The sequence below is a fragment of the Neoarius graeffei genome, chromosome 20 (genome assembly GCF_027579695.1).
Source record: "Neoarius graeffei isolate fNeoGra1 chromosome 20, fNeoGra1.pri, whole genome shotgun sequence".
In the NCBI taxonomy this organism is placed as follows: Eukaryota; Metazoa; Chordata; class Actinopteri; order Siluriformes; family Ariidae; genus Neoarius; species Neoarius graeffei.
The window spans coordinates 53,095,250-53,113,145 of NC_083588.1; the positions used below are offsets into that span (position 1 = coordinate 53,095,250).

A 17,896-nucleotide genomic window follows, 5' to 3' on the forward strand; every position below is an offset into this window, starting at 1 on the left:
GAAAGGCTTCCTCAGTTCTGTCTGACTACTAGGGAGTATCCAGTATTTATTCTCTCATGGATCATCATAGAATCCGAATGCTGATGGCTGCATTGTGGGCGGCTGATAAGATGTCGGAGGAGAGGCGAAACGTTTTCAAGAATCGGCAAGCAAGTCCAGTTGCTCTCTTCAACCAACCACAGATTACTATGTACCTGGACGACTGAGTTTCTTCACAGATATGTTTCTACGCACTTTGGGATGAGATCCCTTCGACTGGTGCGGGAGTATGAGAGGACTTCCAGAAAACTGGCAGACATCTTAGCCAGAGAGGATCGTTCATTTTTGTCAACCTGGAACGACCATCACTGAACAGAGGTGGGTGTCTATGACATCTTTTATCAGCCACCTACAATGCAGCCATCAGCATTCTGATTCAGATTCTATGATGATCCATGAGAGGATAAATACTGGATGCTCCCTATTAGTCAGACAGAACTGAGGATGCCTTTCGGAGGAGAGGCGAAATGTCTTCAAGAATCGTCAAGCAAGTCCAGTTGCTCTCTTCTACCAACCACAGATTACTATCTACCTGGACGACTGAGTTTCTTCACAGATATGACTGCGATTATACGACGACTTAAACAAATATAGCGCCTGGTTACCCCCCCCCAAGGCGCAAGGCATTCTGGGTATGTGAAAGTAGTGAGTGTTCGGTGTTATGGCATGGCCCAGATATCACATCACTGTTCTTCAATCATGTCCAACTACAAGTCCTGCTCTCATTCCCTACGTTTATATTAAAACCCGACGCTGGAAATTTGTTTGGTGAATTTTGAAATGAAAAATATGACCGCGATGACCCTGTACTGCTGCACAGAATGAGACAAAAATAACACCTGGAACGCTTTATTAATTGGTGTCCTCAGTCCCTAAACAAGGAGAACTGGAGGCAAATTTTTTTATCAAAATTCTATTTATCTCGTTTTATTAAATATAGGAATGCATTTCTGATAGCTATTTTGTCACTGCTATAGCAAGTTATGAGTGTTTGAAATACGCTCTGTAATATATCAGTCCATATGTCAAAGCGATGGCCGTAAACGAGATTCGCTGAGACCTGTGCGAGACATCGTAGGACGGAAGTAAAACGTACAGCGGAAATCAAAGCGACCAACATCTACCAACGTTGTCAAAAGACGCGCGCGCCCTCTTTCGAATGCTGACGTAATCAAGCCGGAAGTTTTCCCTGTGTCCAAAATCGCTCCCTACTCACTGTATAGGGCACTATATATTGGGGACGCCATTTTGTAGTACTGTCCGAAACCTTAGTGAGGATTATGTGGGAAATGCACTCAGGATAATATGCATTTATCACAAAAATACATGTGTTATTTACCAGCTGGGAGGTCCGTATCGTGAAATACCGTGACCGAGGTCTTAAAAGTACTGACCGAGGCCCTCTGGGCCAAGGTGAGTATTCAAGACCGAGGTCACGGTATTTCACCATACGGACCGACCTTAAGCTGGTAAATAATATATTTATTTTTTTCTTTACCAAATTCTAACAGAAAACGAGAGCGCCCGAAAGGGAAAACCGAGCCGAGCCGCCATTTTGAATCCTCATTCACGGCTGTAATGCAAATGGCTTCCTCCTCGGTATACAAGTGCACTTCCATGGCAGGAAAAAAAAAACTACATTTTGCCACCTGTGTAGTCCCCTATTTATACAAATAGGAGTCATTCAGAATTCAGCCATGTTTTTGCTCGGCGTTAGCAAATTACAGGTTTTTAGCTTCCTCCTGAAATGTTTTCTTTTATTTCTTCTTCCTCAGGGTAGTAAAACTCGCTTTCGCTGTGAACACTGTCGTTATCACTATCCATGCTGTAAAATTAATGCTATTCTCCTGAGAAATGCTGGCAAAAATTTATAAGATTTTTTAAAATCTTATAAATAAATCTTATAAAAAAAGATAAATGTTGACAAAAAATGCTACTATGTTTGTTGTTGTGAACGAGCGAGTCACCAGAGGTCCGTAACTGGGGTCCGTACCATAGGATACGGACCCGCTCGCCAGCCAATCAGAGCTCAGGATTTGGACTGCGAAAAAAATAAATGCATGTATTTTTATTATTTTGAAAACCCACCAGCCGCCTGATCTGGCACGTTTTAATTGTGCAACAGTAATGACGTAAATACCAGTGCGACGGACTCGTCCTTATCCTGTCGTCTTTCCAACTTTTCTCTACTCCACGTTGGTTCGGCGTCGTATGGAATAATCTCCATCACTGATGAAGCTGGCAAATCTCAAAATTAATCTAAACTGGAATGATATGGCGATCTGGCCGCTGTGTAAACGGTTTTCAAAATGGCGACGCTGACACTTCACGTTTCGAAGTCTCGCACAAGTCTTGTGAAGATCGCGCGGATAAGCGACGCCTGCCATCGACCAAGCGAACTACATTCAACACGGCTAAAAACCGAAAAGGCCGATAAGTGTAATATGATATGCTGATATGAGTCACGATATAAGGTTAATAAAACCAAAAATGTAATTGAATAACACGTTAATTCAGAAATAACACTCCACGTTGTTTCGGTGTCGTATGGAATAATCTCCATCACTGATGAAGCTGGCAAATCTCAAAATTAATCTAAATTGGAATGATATGGCGGTCTGGCCGCTGTGTAAACGGTTTTCAAAATGGCGACGCTGACACTTCACGTTTCGAAGTCTCGCACAAGTCTTGTGAAGATCGCGCGGATAAGCGACGCTTGCCGTCGACCAAGCGAACTACATTCAACACGGCTAAAAACCGAAAAGGCCGATAAGTGTAATATAATGTGCTGATACGAGTCACGATATAAGGTTAATAAAACCAAAAATGTAATTGAATAACACGTTAATTAAGAAATAAAGCAGTGACTTCAGTTCCCCTTTAAGTGTTGTGAGAAGACATGGTAACGTTTCAAAGTGGTAAATGCTGGACTGTCCCAACGTTTTTGAAATGTGTCGCAAGGATCAAAATTAAAATGTTTATTTTGAAAATGCAACATCAAAATGTGAAAAAAAACCCCAAAAAATGACACGTTGGTGTATTGTTCTGAGTGCAGTACAGGTCAAAGATTGTTTACTAATCATTGTTTTCAGTTTTAATTTTGATTTCAACATACCGTCCCAACTTATTCTGATTTGGCGTTGGAGCAGAGCTGTAACAGCCTCGTCATCTGACCGATTGTGCCGGACCTGAGCAGGTAACAAGTGGCAGAAATGGGAAGTGTGTGTGTGTGTGTGCGCGCGTGTGTGTGTGTTTAATGCAGGCATGCTTTGGCCATAGTGATGGTAATGGCATGTTATTTAGCTGTCAGTTTGATCCAGTCTTTTGCTTCGTGTGTGTGTGTGAGAGAGAGAGAGAGAGAGAGAGTGGGCGTGAGAGGGAAAGAGGAAGGGGTGGGGTACGCGAATATGATTTGATCTTACAAAAGACACACACACACACACCAAAATCCAATTCCAGGCTTGTCCAATACACTGCACAAAAAACATGGCACAGGCAGCATGGTCACGCTTTTGGAGAAAACACACACACACACACACACACACACACACAGACACACATATATATATATATATATATATATTAGAGATGTCCGATATTATCGGCCGACAGATATTATCGGCCCGATATTAACATAAAAATGTAATATCTGTTAATATCGTTATCGGATTTTTTTTGCCTCAAAACCGATAAAATAATGCTTGCGTTACACCCAAATAGTGCCTATGCGCTCCTGAAGCGTTTACCGGCGCAAAGATGATGACCTCATCAAGCTGCGTCTTGAAGCGTACAAACAAGCGTGGATGGCTGCAGTGACAAACTTGCTCGCTCTGTTTCAACATTATGTCTGTGGTTTGGAATTATTTTCAAGTGTCTCCTTCGGACGTTAAAGTTGTTTACTACTCTGGAAGGTCTGGACTGAAACTTTGTGCCTTCCTTGTTCTTATTGCACACTACCTTAATGTGGCATATCTTTGTTGTTGCTCATGTAGAGCAGTGCTGATTGAGCCCAGTTTATAATTTCAATGATTGCATTAGCCCAAGTAATGGGCTAGGGACACAGGCTGCTTACACCTTAAAATGTTTCATTTTTTGTACTTCACCTCAAGCCTGAAGTATTTTTTGTAGCTCAAACAAATGTGCAGTTTTCAAAATTGTGCAGTATAGTTGCCACATTGTAATTGACTCATATTTGTGCATTCATTCAATTAAGGTGATTGAGTTTTAGTTAAAGAAACAGTTCATGAGGCATCCTACAAACGCAGGCTCATTTAACACAGAAAAAAGAGTAGCCTGTCATACACTATGCCTGTTATTTTATGGCCCTTTTCCACTACCCTTTTTCAGCTCACTTCAGCTCGCTTCAGCTCACTTCAGCCCGACACGGCTCGCGTTTCGACTAGCAAAAACCAGCACGACTCAGCTCGTTTCAGCCCTGCTTAGCCCCTAAAACTCGCACCGTTTTGGAGTGGGGCTGAAGCGAGCCAAACTGAGCCGAGTGGGGCTAGGGGCGTGAGGAGACACTCCCCTGTGCACTGATTGGTGAGGAGGAGTGTCCTCACATGCCCACACACGCCCCGCGAGCGCGCTGGGATCTGTAAACACCGCAAACCCGGAAGGAGAAGAATTACGAATTGCGAGAATTTCTGAAGCCTTATGCGCCTCGCCTCATCTATACGCTCTTGCCAGTATCTGTTGGCGTTGTCGGTGACAACAAGCCACAGCACCAAGACCAGCAACACTAACGACTCCATGTCCTCCATGTTTATTGTTTACTATCCGGGTCGTGAGACTACCGCTTAAAAGCTCACTGATGTCACTGTTTGCGCTGCTTAACGACATCACCTGACGTCCACCCACTTTCGCTAACTCCACCCAATGTGTCCACCCACTTCCAGCCAGCACGGTTCAGCATGGTTGTAGTCGAAATGCAACTCCAACAGCCCCGCTCAGCTCGACTCAGCACGGCACGGCTCAGCCCAACTCAGCCGCGTTTGTAGTGGAAAAGCGGCATTAGTTGACTTTAGATGCTGCTATGTTGCACATAGTTGTTCAGGTACAATGTTTTATCATTTGTGAAGAAGTCAAATTTGCCCTATTTGTTGTGGGCATTGCCAAGATTATCTCAGGGAGAGTGTAATCCAAACTGTTGTTTGAGACAATTTAAAAAAAAATAAACATGGCACTTTTTCCCTAAATTAAGTTGAAGTATTTTTCTTATTTTGCACAGACAATGTTAACATTTGGAAAGCCTTGTTGCATTCAAGAATGCATCCAGTGGGGCATCACAATAACATTAAGCATGTTGTGTTAATTCCACAACAGGAGATATGTGATGTTACCTAAATTAGTTCTGAGGAAAAATAACCCGCATATCGACATCGGTATCGGCTGATATCGGAATCGAAAATTGAGAGTTGGACAATATCGGCATATCGGATATCGGCAAAAAAGCCAATATCAGACATCCCTAATATATATATATATATATATATATATATATATATATATATATATATATATATATATGCGCTATAAGTCATGTACGAGGAGATTGAGTGGAATAACCGTTTTATTCTGTCCACATTCACTGGATTTTGAGAAATGGAGCATTTTTATTTTTTGCAAATTCGATAAATAAAAACTTTATACAAAACGTCTGACAAAATCATTTCTGCTTAGACTGTAAACAAACCGGCGAAATGACGGAAGCAATTTGTGAAAAATGCGATAATAATAATTCTTGAAAAATTAAAAAAGATACGTTCTTACCATCGAATATCTCATCTCATCTCATTATCTCTAGCCGCTTTATCCTGTTCTACAGGGTCACAGGAAAGCTGGAGCCTATCCCAGCTGACTACGGGCGAAAGGCGGGGTACACCCTGGACAAGTCGCCAGGTCATCACAGGGCTGACACATAGACACAGACAACCATTCACACTCACATTCACACCTACGGTCAATTTAGAGTCACCAGTTAACCTAACCTGCATGTCTTTGGACTGTGGGGGAAACCGGAGCACCCAGAGGAAACCCACGGGGAGAACATGCAAACTCCGCACAGAAAGGACCTCGCCGGCCACGGGGCTCGAACCCGGACCTTCTTGCTGTGAGGCGACAGCGCTAACCACTACACCACCGTGCCGCCCCATCGAATACTTTTATTCCATATTTTGTTTGGTTTTTTTGTATTTTTTTAGGGTTTTGTTTTCGACTCGAGCTTTTATTTCATCCTCAGTTGGTTCAGCAACACACGCCACCATTTTGTTTTTCTCTACTCACAGTATATGAGCTGATATCCTAGTAGTAGAGTAGCCAGTCAGAGCATGTGATTGCTCATATCCAGTGAATGTGGATAGTGCGTGTGTGTGCATAAAAATAACCTCCTTCTGTTTTTCACCATGCCGACACATGTCCACTTTTACGAGTGTGTATGCATCTGCACGTGTTGTATGTGTGTATACATGTCAACCTGTGACTGTGTATATATTTGTGTGTGTGTGTCAGTGGTCTGCGTGTGCGCCCTGAGGGTGAAATCACTCAACAGTGTGCGAGCAGAAATGCACTGTGATGGCGAAGAACAGACCTGCAGTCAGTGTTGGAATGCTGTCAGGTTGTTACCCGATCAGCTCTGTGTGCTTCAGTTACAGCAACAGGTGTATGATCCCCTGAGAACTTTGTGTGTGTGTGTGTGTGTGTAAAACCCGTCTGCTGATTAGGACCCTGGAGAAAAAGTCTCCGGCTGGATTTTCTTGCGCAATTTATTGACACAAAATTGAGCGAATTGTTCTTTAATGTGTCATCATAGTGTCAGTTCATCCCGTTCAAACTAACCCAGTACACGGTCATAATACTGACATTTCCAGTTATTTACATTTACAAGTTGGCCTAAGATGAGGAGTAGATTTTCTCCCTACTTTGGTCTTTGGACAGGTGGCACCCAGTGGCTCAAAAGATCACTCATCGCATGTGTTTATTTTACCTTTTCATTTGTCTTATTTTCATCAGGGGTGCCAATAAATAAGACAGTTGTTGACTGTCTTTCTGCAATAATATGAATATTTCATACAAAAACCCCTCAAACGTAAAGCAAATCCAGTTCCTTTCAGTGTATCCTAAGGGTTTCATTTGTCCAATACATTTCTGATGGGGTGTGTTTTAGAGCAGTGAGCAAGCGATGTAGTGGGACTGATTTTATCCCGAGCTGTCGGGAGAGTTTGTGAGGTTTTGATTGACTGTGATGGGTGACGTTAGTGGTGAGGTGGGACGGATCACGAGCGTGTGGGGAGTTGGCGCTAGTGGAGGGAAAGGCTGAGTAATGGAGCGATGCTGATGGAAGGATTTCAGGGGGGGAAAATGAAAGTTTCTATCTTTTCTGACAAAGGTCAGGGTTCTTGGTGTGTATTTCAAAGTAAAGCGTGTGTGTGTGTGTGTGTGTTAGCACTGAGCTTAAAGGAACAGTCCACCGTACTTCCATAATGAAATATGCTCTTATCTGAATTGAGACGAGCTGCTCCGTACCTCTCCGAGCTTTGCGCGACCTCCCAGTCAGTCAGACGCAGTCAGACGCGCTGTCACTCCTGTTAGCAATGTAGCTAGGCTCAGCATGGCCAATGGTATTTTTTGGGGCTGTAGTTAGATGCAACCGTTGGGCTGGTCATGTCCGTCGCATGGACGACAGTCGCCTCCCGAAAAGACTGCTATATGGCGAATTGTCAACAGGCAAGCGCTCACTGGGGCGTCCAAAGATGCGTTACAAAGACACCCTGAAAGTAGCCCTCAAACACTGCTTGATCCCGAATTCTTCGTGGGAAAGGTGTGCTGAGAACCGGTCTGCGTGGCGTTCGCTTGTCAGCTCGGGAGTAACTGCCTTCGAAAACAAACGCATCCGCGACAAAGAGCAGAGCCGCATGAGGAGGAAAGAGAGACAAAGCGCTACCTGTCAACCTGGCCAGACACCAAGGATTCCCTGCCCTCATTGCGACAGACATTTCTCAGCCAAGATTGGTCTCATCAGCCATCTTCGTACCCATCCCAACCCCCAGTGATCAGAAGTCTTGGTCCTATTCGAATACGAATGACGAACATCATCATCATCAGTTAGATGCAACCAAACTCTTCCGCGTTTTTCCTGTTTACATAGGTTTATATGACCAGTGACATGAAACAAAGTTCAGTTACACAAATTGAAACGTAGCGATTTTCTATGCTATGGAAAGTCGGCACTATAATGACAGGCGTACTAACACCTTCTGCGCGCTTCGACAGCGCATTGATACGGAGCTCAGATATCAATGCGCTGCCGAAGCGCGCAGAAGGTGTTAGTACGCCTGTCATTATAGTGCCGACTTTCCATAGCATAGAAAATCGCTACGTTTCAATTTGTGTAACTGAACTTGTTTCATATCACTGGTCATATAAACCTATGTAAACAGGAAAAACGCGGAAGAGTTTGGTCGCATCTAACTACAGCCCCAAAAAATACCATTGGCCATACTGAGCCTAGCTACATTGCTAACAGGAGTGACAGCGCGTCTGACTGACTGGGAGGTCGCGCAAAGCTCGGAGAGGTACGGAGCAGCTCGTCTCAATTCAGATAAGAGCATATTTCATTATGGAAGTACGGTGGACTGTTCCTTTAAGGTCTGTAATCCAGTCCTTCCAATCGGACGTTGTGATGTGTCCGTAAAACAAGATGTCTGCTGTTATCACTTACAGTTGTCCCTCCTCTGTCTCTCGATGTTACATTACATTACATTACTGGCATTTAGCAGACGCTCTTATCCAGACTGTCATGCAACACACCCAGAGCAGCCTGGAGAGCAGTTGGAGGTCCGGTGCCTTGCTCAAGGGCACTTCAGCCATTCCTGCTGGTCCAGGGAATCAAACCAGTGACCTTTTGGTCACAAAGCTGCTTCTCTAACCATTAGGCCATGGCTTCCCGTATGTATCTGATATAACACTCAATGCCAGCCAATATTACTGTATTTAAAGGAGAACTGAAGTCATTTTTAAACTTGCTTTATTTCTTAATTAACGTGTTCTTCAATTACGTTTTCGGTTTTAGTAACCTTATATCGTGACTCGTATTGGCAACTAATTGCAATTAAATATTCTACTTATCGGCCTATTCGGTTTTTAGCCGTGTTGAATTTAGTTAATTTGGTCCACGGCAGGCGTTGCTTATCCGCGCGATCTTCACGAGACTTGTGCGAAACTTCGAAACGTGAAGTGTCAGCCAGGTGTCAGTGCCGCCATTTTGGAAACTGTTTTCCAAACGAAGTATTGCACAAAAATGAGTTTAAATGACGATTACTGCCTACTTTTTCCAAACTTTCCTGATTGCTATCAAAACAAACACAACTTCCGGCTTGATTATGTCAGCATTCGAAAGAGGGCGCACACGTCTTTTGACAACGTTGGTAGATGTCGGTCACTTTGATTTCCGCTGTATGTTTTACTTCCGTCCTACGATGTCTTGCACAGGTCTCAACGAATCTCGTTTACGGCCATTGCTTTGACATACGGACTGATATATTACAGAGCGTATTTCAAACACTCATAACTTGCTCTAGCAGTGACAAAATAGCGATCGAAAATGCATTCCTGTATTTAATAAAATGAGAAAAATAGAATTTTGATAATAATTTTGCCTTCAGTTCTCCTTTAAATGTTTTTATTTTCAATCCATCCATCCATTATCTGTAGCTGCTACTGGGGGGGGGGGGTTGAAAATTTCATCTTTTTTGGTGCAGTCTGGTGACTTCTGGAGCTGCAAATGAGCCTTAAAAAGCAATGAAAGAAAGCATTAATTTCAAGTGTGAATTATATTTTATGAGGCATTTAACACATTTTATTTACTAGCATAATAAAATGTTAGAGCAAAGTTTAAATTTAGTTTCTTATTCATTAACCAGAACTTTACAAATCAGACTGTAATTATCAATAAAATCTTCTACAAATTCCTGTGATAAAAGCAAAAACCTTAAATTAAAATTTCTAGTGCATCTACGACAGAAAACAAAATCCAAATTGCTGCAGTCGAGTCCTGTTACACAGAATACATCTTTACTAAATACAGCAAAGATAACACGAGATTCAGCCGACTCTGAAGATTAATATTATGAAATATTATTTCATAATATTAATAAACTCGCTTTTCCTTTTATGTTTAGTAACTTATTAGTTTCATTTTGAATTTCATTTCATAGATTTCAAGACTCTTATTTGTTTTTCATATGTGTAAGCTTCCGATGTATATAGATTTTATTTTATAATTTTTATTTGTTTCTTTCATTAGTTAATTTTGTTTGCTTATGTATGTATACCGGGCAGCATGGTGGTGTAGTGGTTAGCGCTGTCGCCTCACAGCAAGAAGGTCCGGGTTCGAGCCCCATGGCCGGCGAGGGCCTTTCTGTGTGGAGTTTGCATGTTCTCCCCGTGTCCGCGTGGGTTTCCTCCGGGTGCTCCGGTTTCCCCCACAGTCCAAAGACATGCAGGTTAGGTTAACTGGTGACTCTAAATTGACCGTAGGTGTGAATGTGAATGGTTGTCTGTGTCTATGGCCAAGTTTACATTAGACCGTATCTGTTTCGTTTTCTTCGCGGACGCACTGTCCGTTTACATTAAAACGCCTGGAAACGCCGGGAAACGGGAATCCGCCAGCGTCCACGTATTCAATCCAGATCGTGTCAGCTCCGGTGCTGTGTAAACATTGAGATACGCGGATACGCTGTGCTGAGCTCTAGCTGGCGTCGTCATTGGACAACGTCACTGTGACATCCACCTTCCTGATTCGCTGGCGTTGGTCATGTGACGCGACTGCTGAAAAACGGCGCGGACTTCCGCCTTGTATCACCTTTCATTAAAGAGTATAAAAGTATGAAAATACTGCAAATACTGATGCAAATACTGCCCATTGAGTAGTTATGATTGTCTTTAGGCTTGCCATCCTTCCACTTGCGAGTGGTAAGTGATATGCACTGGGATCACACACACAGCGGCTCAGTCCCGAATCAGTGGTTGTGCACTTCACTCGCACGCTCTGTGAGCTGCGCAGGGCCGGAGTGCGCACCCTCCAGAGGGCACTCGCTGTTCAGGGCGGAGTGATTTGGAGCGCAGGATGCCTGCGGAGCCGAGCGTATCCGTGTATCGGTGTTGCTGTGTGCACGCAAATCATGTATTGGTGTTGCTGTGTGCACGCTAATTGTTTTAAAAACGTTAATCTGATGATCCGCTGATACGGTCTAATGTAAACATGGGCTATGTGTCAGCCCTGTGATGACCTGGCGACTTGTCCAGGGTGTACCCCGCCTTTCGCCCGTAGTCAGCTGGGATAGGCTCCAGCTTGCCTGCGACCCTGCCGAACAGGATAAAGCGGCTAGAGATAATGAGATGAGATGTATGTATACCTTAATTACAACGCTAGCATTCTCATATTTCATTTCATAGGTTTCAAGACTTTTAATTGTCTTCATATGTGTAAGCTTCCGATGCATATAGATACTTTATTATATAATTTTGATTTTTTTTTCATTAGTTAATTTTGTTTGCTTATGTATGTATACTTTAACTATAACGCTAGCATTCTTATATTTTTAAGTTTTGGGCGGAGGCCCATGAAAAACCATATAGGTTTCTGGCCTCCCCTGCATGTTTTTTTTTTTTTTAAATTGCTATTATTATACGATTTAATGTCCTTTATACATGCGAATAAACAATAACAATATACAACTGAAAATAATAGATGCCTTTAACAAGCTTTGATTTTACAAAATCTACATAATGCAAATGTTACATCACAAAATGTTAGGAATCGTTTTGATTCCTTTAAAAAGTGCAATAAACAGGAGATAAAATTAAGTGAAATTAAGTTACAAATGAAAGAAAATGTTCCTGTAGTTACTTGAAATGTAAATACTGTAAACAACAAAAACAAATTCAATAATAATGGTAGTTTATGAAAGTACTATTTAAGATAATGCAAATCTTGGCGAAAGAGAAACCAATCGAAACCGAAAGAGAGAAAGTGATGATCATGCTGTTACCATGGGAACAGTCTTTTATGAATGTGGAAGTGGGCTCTCAGCGCGCCGAGTCCGGTGTGACTGAGGAAGGGGACAAGTTTTATGTTTCATCCAATTTAGGGAATTTAAAAATTATAATATTATTTGGCAGTGGGCACATAGGAAAGTGTAAAGTTTCTGTCAATATGTTTATCAGGCTTGGATGGAAAAAAAAACTCACGAAGATATTTATCTAAATGCATGACCTACTCATTATAAACCTGCTGAGCTTCGCTGGCGAAGCTCTCAAAACTCATTGTATTTTGTTTCCATTCAAGCCTCGTTTCAAAGTCTGACCAATAAGAACGCTACGTTTTTGGCGGTAAATTTGATTTTCTTGATTTACCTTCCATATATGGAAAGCGCGCACGTCGGGGACGCCCTGGGGAACCTCTGATTGTCAGCAGAAATGTCCACAGAAATGCACAAAATTACTTCACAAAACAACAAAATTTTGGTTGGCACAGGTTAGCGTAAAACTTATAGGCTGTGTTTGGGGATTTATAACTGTTTTTTTTGAGAATTGGCCGTGTAAAGCATGGCTCACTAGCTAAGCCTGTGTGTGTGTGTGTGTGTGTGTGTGTGTGTGTGTGTGTGTGTGTGTGTGTGTGTGTGTGTGTGTGTTATTAGGTTTAGATTAGGTGGCACGTTTGCTATAAAAGTCCCTGTGAATTAGCTGTTACAGTAGAAACTATAATGCATTAATATGAACTAGTGCTGTCAAGCGATTAAAATATTTAATCGCGATTAATGTCGCGACTGTCATAGTTAACTCGCGATTAATCGCAATTTAATCGCACATTTTTGTCACATGAAAAACCATCGTAATTCTCTTATCAGCATAAAAAAGTGAATGGGCTTGTTTTGTACCAATGTTTTTTTTATTGCAAAGCATAACACGTCTTGACACAGCCACTGCAAAGTAAAACCTAAGCCGAGCACCGGGGCTAGCAAAAGAACCATGAGTGTAGTGATCTCCTGCTTGAGTTAGTCTACAACTCTAATCAGAGAGACAGGTTACACAGTGATGGTAGGCTTGACATGCTTGATTATAATATAAAGTACCCTATTATATTAAGTTGTTCGTTGATAAATATTGCATTGAATCTGATCTTTACTGTTTCAGCTCACTTAACACATTTTGTACTTTTACACTTTCTGCCTGTTGATGCGTCGCGCTGTCCAATCAGAGGCGGCCAAATTTGCATATTACAGGAAGGATTTCTGGGACAGCATTGAGCTTACAGTTCAGAGGGATCTGGCTTCTTTAGACGCTGTCTTCTTAAAACTGAATAAATATTTAAAAAGAGCCAAATGAGCCAGTCTTTTGAACGGCTCTTTTCAAAGAACGGATCACAAAGATGCGGATCCCATCAAAGAGCCATAAATCCCATCTCTACTAGCGCGCCCTGCCTGCACTGGTTCTTTGGGGGAGGAGGGCAGAGGACTCTGGCTGTGCGGGGCGTGGCATTACAGTCTAGCTGCTATCGTTTTTCTAAGCAAAGTCTCTGTTCCAAGTTCCTGGCAGTTTCAAAAGCTTATGAAAAACCTACATCATGTCACAGAGCGTTAATCTCGCGATAAAAAAAATTATCGCCGTTAAAATTGAGTCAAGTTAACGCGTTAATAACGCGACATTTTTGACAACACTAATATGAACACATTGGATGGCACGGTGGCGTAGTGGTTAACACTGTGGCCTCACAGCAAGGAGGTTCTGGGTTCAAGCCCAGTGGCCGACAGGGGCCTTTCTGTGCGGAGTTTGCATGTTCTCCCTGTGTCTGTGTGGGTTTCCTCCGGGTGCGCCAATTTCCAAAGACGTGGTTAGGTTAATATATTGACCTGAAGGTTGGGCTGAAGTGCCCTTGAATAAGGCACTGAACCCCCAACGGCTCCTCGTGAGCTGTAGCATAGCTGCCCACTGCTCTGGGTATGTGCGTGTGCTCATTGCTCACTTGTGTGTACATGTGTGTGTTCACGGTTTCACATGGGTTAAATGCAGAGAGGAATTTCACTCTGCTTGAGTGTACGTATGGGAAATAAAGGCTTGGTTTTCGTCATGTATTATTAACCTGCAGTTCAAATCCATCCATCCATCCATCCATCCATCCATTATCTCTAGCCGCTTTATCCTGTTCTACAGGGTCGCAGGCGAGCTGGAGCCTATCCCAGCTGACTACGGGCGAAAGGCGGGGTACACCCTGGACAAGTCGCCAGGTCATCACAGGGCTGACACATAGACACAGACAACCATTCACACTCACATTCACACCTACGCTCAATTTAGAGTCACCAGTTAACCTAACCTGCATGTCTTTGGACTGTGGGGGAAACCGGAGCACCCGGAGGAAACCCACGCGGACACCGGGAGAACATGCAAACTCCGCACAGAAAGGCCCTCGCCGGCCACGGGGCTCGAACCCGGACCTTCTTGCTGTGAGGCGACAGCGCTAACCACTACACCACCGTGCCGCCCGCAGTTCAAATCATAACCGTTATAACCCGAATTATTGCGATGGAAAATTTATGTCAAAACCTTCTGACCAATCAGAATCGAGAACCCAGCAGCGCTGTGTTGTGAACTGGTATCTAGACAGACAGCTGGAATGGACTAAACGACGTAAATCATTGACGCACCTCGAGTCAGAGGGCGAAGGTCAGTGTGATGGAAATGTCTGTTCTGTGGTTACAGATTTGAAAACAATTTTAAAATCAAATCTTGGTGAAGTTTACTGGGCGACTGGTGACTTCCCAGTAAGGCTGTTTAGAGGACCTTGTGGTAAAAGTGGCGTTGTTATATAAGCACAGTGATTAATCACTCGACTAACATGCTGAAGTTAATGTGACCTACTTGTAAGACACAGAGTTAGATTCTTGTTGTATAACATCGATGGTTAATGTATGCGAATAAAACGGTGTGGTACATCAAAGCTGATCGTGTCATTTGTTTTGGAATGTGAATTTTTTTCATACTGATGAAAACGTGTGTGTGTGTGTGTGTGTGTGTGTGTAAACAGGTCAAAGTCTTTCTTTTCCTCAGATTTGGAGAAGGAGAGGGCTGTGCTTTCCATCACTCTCTCGGGCGCAGCAGGGAGAGAGGAGAAAATGTCTGTAATTACTATAAAAAGGGGAATAAAAACCCCTCCGAAAGAAACTGAGTGTGTTAGTGGGGTGTTTAGAAGACACACACACACACACACACACACACACACACACACACACACACACACACACACACACACACACACACAGAGACAATAAATAACTGGCATGATCCCTGTAGGCTGAGAGTGAGTCAGCCCTGCCACACACACACACACACACACACACTCTCTCTGATCCAAACACAGAACCTCCTACACACACGTATACAGATGCACCGTCACACACAGGTACACACAGACATATACACACACTCCTACACACACTGACTCCAAACAGAGAATCTACTCCACACAAGTATACTGATTCACCATCTCATCTCTCACACACACACTTAAACAAATGCACACACGCTCCATCTGTTACAGAGCATGCTCCTATTGCATGTGATAAATATGCAAATGTCCATACAGGCAGTCACTGAACACCCAGGATGGTGTGATGGTCTGAGTGAGAGACGTGGAAGATGGGGGGGGGTTGTTAAGACGGTGGACAGGGCAGGGAGTGTCCATTAGATGAGGAGATGAGTGTAACCAAATCCGATTAACGAGACATATATCAAACAAACGTCGACACTAATGCTTTCCCCTGAGACTGCACACATGCATGCATTACACACACATTACACACATATTACACACACGTGCACATTTTGTCTGTTTTTTTTTTAAAGTAACACAACTCGGTACATTTTACAACCACTGAAGACAAAAATGACAGAAACGAACCGTTATGAATCCAGGTTGTGTTTGTGTATCACTTTAAACGACGGATAATTATGACAGAGCATATTCATTTAATTCCGGTGTAATAATAATAATAATAATAATAATAATAGAAACCGGTCCTTCAAAAGCCGATCCAATTTCATGGAGCAGCTAATCCCAGGGGCGGCACGGTGGTGTAGTGGTTAGCGCTGTCGCCTCACAGCAAGAAGGTCCTGGGTTCGAGCCCCGGGGCCAGCGAGGGCCTTTCTGTGTGGAGTTTGCATGTTCTCCCCGTGTCCGCGTGGGTTTCCTCCGGGTGCTCCGGTTTCCCCCACAGTCCAAAGACATGCAGGTTAGGTTAACTGGTGACTCTAAATTGAGCGTAGGTGTGAATGTGAGTGTGAATGGTTGTCTGTGTCTATGTGTCAGCCCTGTGATGACCTGGCGACTTGTCCAGGGTGTACCCCGCCTTTCGCCCGTAGTCAGCTGGGATAGGCTCCAGCTTGCCTGCGACCCTGTAGAACAGGATAAAGCGGCTAGAGATAATGAGATGAGATGAGCTAATCCCAGTCCGACAGATAGCCAACGCTTGCTAACAGTCTGCCTTTGAACATCGTCGCACCATGGAGCCATAGAGCTCCAGAAGCACCGTGCGTAGCAAACACACACCATAGCACAGAGAGCCAAGTAGCCCTGAGACTCCGAGCGACTGCACCAAACACGCACATGGAGAGTTAAAGGAGCACAACACAAACTTCTCTGGCATCAACAAAACGACAGGCACGTCGGAAGTGATCAGACCCTGCAGATTTTCCCCAGACAGTCAGGACACACGGGAAATCAAGGCCAAAGGACTCAAGATTGGGTCTGAAACTCAGCAACAAGCAAAGGAAGAGAAGCGTTAAAATGATCAGACTAAAGACGGATGCAAAGTAAACATCGGACATAGAAAGAACACGAAAGAAAAGTAACATCTTAGCAAGCGAAAGAAAAACTGTAGCTTCTATGAAAACCCTAATCTTTTATTTTGTATTGTTTGATCACAGTAGAAGGTGCGATTCAGAACAATGGATCAGGATCAGGACGGATCAGCACTTTTTGCTTTTGCAACTACAGTTTTAATTCGCCTTTTCTTTAATTTGTCACATTTTTATCCCCCGCTGCCCGAAAGGCCCGAAGGGGGATTATGTCGTGGTGATGTCCGTCCGTCCGTCCGTCCGTCCATCCATCCGTCTGTCCTGGGAAGGATACTCACCTTCTGAAATCCTGTATTCTTGGCCCTATCCTCTTCTCCCTCTACCTTTTGCCATTAGGTTCCATTTTAAAGAAATATAACATCTCCTTTCATTGTTATGCTGACGATACCCAGATTTATATGCCACTGAAGCCCACTAACTCCCAGTCAGTTTCTAAGCTCATTGATTGTCTTGAGGACATTAAAGCCTGGATGTCCTTGAATTTTTTAAGTTTAAATGAAAACAAAACTGAGCTTTTACTCTGCAAACCCAGCAAGGCCTGCAAAAATAACTTGGACCTTGGCCCTCTGAGTCTTTTTGTCAAAGATTCAGTAAGAAATCTAGGTGTAATTTTTGACTCGGACTTCAAAATCTCATCTCATCTCATTATCTCTAGCCGCTTTATCCTTCTACAGGGTCGCAGGCAAGCTGGAGCCTATCCCAGCTGACTGCGGGCGAAAGGCGGGGTACACCCTGGACAAGTCGCCAGGTCATCACAGGGCTGCACATAGACACAGACAACCATTCACACTCACATTCACACCTACGCTCAATTTAGAGTCACCAGTTAACCTAACCTGCATGTCTTTGGACTGTGGGGGAAACCGGAGCACCCGGAGGAAACCCACGCGCACAACATGCAAACTCCACACAGAAAGGCCCTCGCCGGCCCCGGGGCTCGAAC

General features: G+C 43.5%; 1 protein-coding gene across 2 annotated transcripts in view; it reads left to right on the top strand.

The window, feature by feature from the left end:
* plcl5 (phospholipase C like 5) overlaps nucleotides 1-17,896 on the top strand; it is a 229,225-nt gene that overhangs the window by 34,086 nt on the left and 177,243 nt on the right. Inside the window, exon 1 of one of the 2 annotated variants that reach the window (XM_060901980.1) lies at nucleotides 3,190-3,235. The exons of the other annotated variant lie outside the window; for it this stretch is intronic. The gene's annotated coding sequence lies outside the window, so the exon portion shown is untranslated. Of the gene's footprint in view, nucleotides 1-3,189; nucleotides 3,236-17,896 lie in introns of those variants that run through there. 2 annotated transcript variants of the gene reach the window in all.